The sequence below is a fragment of the Nothobranchius furzeri genome, chromosome 16 (genome assembly GCF_043380555.1).
Source record: "Nothobranchius furzeri strain GRZ-AD chromosome 16, NfurGRZ-RIMD1, whole genome shotgun sequence".
Taxonomy (NCBI): domain Eukaryota; kingdom Metazoa; phylum Chordata; class Actinopteri; order Cyprinodontiformes; family Nothobranchiidae; genus Nothobranchius; species Nothobranchius furzeri.
Window position 1 is genome coordinate 46,950,285 of NC_091756.1, and position 4,657 is coordinate 46,954,941.

The window sequence follows — 4,657 nt, forward strand, 5'->3', positions numbered from 1 at the left end:
ATTATTATGTTTTATAGTAAAATGAGAAGTAAGATTTCACATAACTCAAGCAGCACCTTGTGAAACATCAAATCTACCGCTTTATTAACTCCGAATCGCTTAAATAACCTTAATTCCCTCCAACCTGACACAGCCAAATAAAACAACGGAAGTTTCAATTTCGCCAAGGAACAAAACGCGTAGACGGCAAATCCGCTGGCTGCTGCCACGGATCGCCTCCCGTGTGTCAGGTATTAAAAGCGACGGCGACAAATTTCGCTGATCGCGGTTGTTTGTCGCCTCCCGTGTGTCGAGCCCATTAGGAGTGTGGCCCTTGGTCTTAAATTCCAACTTGATGACATCCAGTTATATCTAAAACTAATCCGGTCTGATTATTCTTGTGGGTTATACAATGCGGAGTCCTCACCCATGCAATGAAATGAATGCATGAGCACAGAATGCACAAAATAAAGATTTCGGAACAACCTCTGCAAGCACGCATCTAACTAACTAGTTACAAAACAGATCTGATATTTAGGAAGAGACATTCTAAACAGCATTAAAGGGCAGTTGCATCTTCTAAACCTGTATGCAACACCAAAAATTCAATTCAATTCAATTCAAAAATACTTTATTAATCCCAGAGGGAAATTGATTGCTGTAGTAGCTGAGAATAATAATAATAATAATCAAGTCATCAAAGAGTTATTGTATATTACAACGGCTGTTGGCAGGAAGGATTTCCAGTAGCGGTCAGTGTTGCAGCGAAACTGAAGAAGCCTCTGACTGAAGACGTTCAGGGTTGTCCATAAAAACAAGTCTTTACTCAGCAATCTAGAAGGATAAAGTACTGCAGATAGTTATGTAACTTTAAAAGCTAAACACTTCAGCCCCTGCAGCTAAAAGATAAAGTGCTGATGAGCAGCAAAGTAATAAAACACTTGAGTCAAGTTAACAAAAGGTTTGGAGTGCAGCAGTAAATCAAGCAGCAAAGTGATGATGAGATGTGAATAAATCATACCTTTGTAAATACTGTTTGTTTTGCTGAATTTGCCAACAAAACCCAGCAGACTTACCACCATGAGTTCATGGTTTCATTCATAAACATTCCAGTTCACAAACAAAATGAACTCTAAAGTGTTCTTATAGCTTTAACAGGCTTTGCAGCAGAACACGGGTGTAGCCAAAGACTTTGCTTAAACTGAACTGCCAATTAATCTCATTTATGCATTATCAACTGTTTTGTTACCTCAAAGATGTTCCACAGCTGAAACAAAACACCAATAAGCATCCACCTTCACACATACAGCTCATCTCAATGATGTGGATCGCATGTTTCCAGCTGGTAGAACCATGCTGATGGACACGGAACACTTCCAGAAGAACACCTGACTTTCTTGCAGCTAATGAGATGATTGGAGGGGGAAAATGCTCCTGGAAACATCACTATTCTGTCATTGAAAGTCATCAGGAACACTCATAGGTGAAGTTTTCCATAAGCAAGTTTAAAAATTTAACATTTCCTTATGCCTTTTAAAGTGCATTGAATTTTATTTATTAATAGACATAAACAGCACATGTGCAACAACAACCTATAGTTGGCTCATTTAGTTATGGTTTGGTCCAACTGATCGTTGGGATTATTATTTAATTTATGGGTTTTCTGTTTTAATTGAGTGTAATTTGCCTCTTGCTCATGTTAATGTGTCTACCGTGTGTGTGTGTGAGACTACAGCACTTCTTGCTGACTCCAGCTAATTTACATATTATGTGCATTCAATGTGCTTTGTGCTATTCAAATAAATAAAATCATCATACAATAGGCGCAGCAGTTATTTAGTGTTAATTTTTAATTCTCTCTAAAACTTGAACCTTTAGGCCCTGTCCACACGTAGCCGGGGATCTTCCAAAACGTAGATATTTTTCTACGTTTTGGCCTGTCATCCACATGAAAACGGAGTTTTTTCACACAAAAACGGATCTTTTTAAAAACTCCGGCCAAAGTGAAGATCTGCGTTTTCTCCATTTTGGGTGTCTGCGTGTGGACAGACAAAACCGGAGTTTTAAGGTCCGCAACGTCACTTTCCGCGACAAAATAATGCTGACATCACGTGTGCGACCTGTGTTTACACTAGCCGACAGCATGGATGCCCTCAGAGCTGCGCTCGCTTTATCAATTGTCCAAGCGCATTTTGCTTGTTTGTTTTTGCAAGCAGAATTACTGCTCCTTGTGGAAGACCACAGACAAAGGATGAGGTTAAGAACGGGGGAAGTACTGCCGCCTACAGGTTTGGCATGTCCTTAACAACGTATTTATCCGGGAACGTGTGGACAGTTTTTTTTAAACGAGGTGGTGTGGATGCAAGTTTTTGGTGAGGCGGATATTCGTTTTTTTTTTAAACGGCTATGTGTGGACTAGGCCTTAGTATCCTGAGACAGCTGTGGCATAATGGTTGGAGGCTGAAATGGTGAGCATTCATTTTCTGAAGCTGCTGATTCCACAATAGGGCCGAGAGGAGGTGGTGCAGGAGGCACCTGTGGACAGGTCAACACTTCAGTCTGCTGCAGCCAAGGTGCTTTTGAGCAAAGCTTTGGATATTTAATAAACACATCAAATTTGGACTTATTTTAAAAATTCTGTTAAATAAATAAAAAGAAAACACAATAAACTGGTAAAATATATACTTTTATTTATTTCTTCAAAGAAATTTTATGAACGTTCTGTATTGAATCATCTGGAAACATCAGTTCCATTTTGCTCTTGCATTGCGTAAAATAATTCCTTTGATGTACACACCGCAAAATACTAGACTTTCTCCTTTTTCATCAGCTAACTCTAAATACATATCATATGCAGATAAAATGAACCTTTTCGTCATTTTTAGATCTCAAAACAGGTTGAATAAAACTCAACCATAACCAAAGCAGCGAAATGGAGTTCACTTACGACTGCAAAGGATTACATTTCTCATTTCAGAACTCTCCAGAATTTAGAAAGCAGTACTTTAGATTTTAAGGAAAATGTCTGACCTTGATCGATAAATGCTTGCCATTTTTATGGTTAAACATTGCACAAAAGGAGAGAGAGGAGGGTGAAGAAGGCTGATCTAAAACTTCTCCCTCAGCTTGAGTGAAGGGAAACTAAAACTACTGTAACAACCGTTTTCTTCCCTGCTAACCATTAGTTTGAGGTGGATTCAACTAGAAAACATGGGCTAATTAATCTTTTTTTTTGCATGAAAGATGCTGGCTAATTGTGTCAGTTAAAGAGGCACAATAATCCCCTAACTTTGAAGAACAGATGAACAAGCTAAACTTGTCACCAAGTGGTCATTTAACCTTTTTACGACAGATCTGAGGACCTCTGTGAGCATAGCTTGTGTACATTCAGTCAGGGCTTCACTTAAGCACATAAGACTCTTCTCTGGATGTTGACAATCCATTTCCATTATGCCTGCATGTACATAATGGCCAACACACGAAACATGCATAGCATAGTTTTGCAGATACTTCGCTTCAAAGACTGATAACCACATATCTTCTTGCATATCAAGAATTCAAGTAGAAAGAGGAGCAACCATGGGCCAACTCAGGGAAAAACAAACAGAAACTTGATATTAACTCAAAAAATATTTTTTGGCAACAAGTCGAGATTTAAGATTTGGTGTTGAGAGGAGAAATTTGAGGACGACAAAGGTGGATAAGGCATAAAGTATTTAGGCCACGCATGATGGCACAGGAGATTTTCTGATGACATCAGAGGTTAGAAACCCTTCCCGTTCCTTTGATCCCTTCTGTCCGTGATCAGCGATGAGGGCTTTTCTGTTTGGAAAAACTGCCGTTTCAGTCAGGCAAAACCTAGTTGATGTTGTTCTCCGTCATTATGCAAGATGCATGGCAGATCTGCTTCTGCAGCACCACAAAAAAAAAAGGTTCTCCATCTTTTAGCAAAAACAAGGCACACAGTCTCCCTTCAAAACTCGACTCAGCTTTGCTCCCCTCCAAATCAAATATCTCTCAAACAAATTTGATTGAGACTCTGTGTGACCTTTGAACTGAATGGGTAGGGCAAGAGTTTGGCTTTGAACCAGCTCCGTTTCTAATGAAGGAAGTTAGAAAGCTAGGGATTTATTGATCCGAAGATTACCTTTACCCGATTAGCATAATGCTAACATGGGGTCTGATGTAGCCGAGATGAGATTTAACGTTTGATGGATGGGTAGTTCATTAGAGCAGGCAGCGGGAGCTGAGAATGAAAGGGCAGCTGTATACTTTAAGAGTGAGTGACACAATGAGTATCAATTAGGCTTATTGATCAAGCAGTTATTGAGTGGAATGGGATGTGATGTTTGCTGCTCAGACAAGTGCCAATGCATGAAAAGTGGATTGTATAAATGAGCTTAAACGTGAGGATGAAGGTAGAAGATGATGCTCGTGGATTGGTGTCCTCCACTTCTCTGTAAGAGCTCTGTACCCGTATGATGGTGCTGCTCCATCATTCAGCCCAGATTTTACTACGGTCCTCCCTACACTCTGAAATATGCAGCACCAATAATTCCACTGAGTTTCCAGAACAACAGCAACATAATAATAAACATTCAAACCTAAGATGAGGAATGTTAAAAATAAAACTTGTAACAGAAGTTATGTACAAATCTGGTTAGGCAGCTTAGTGAAT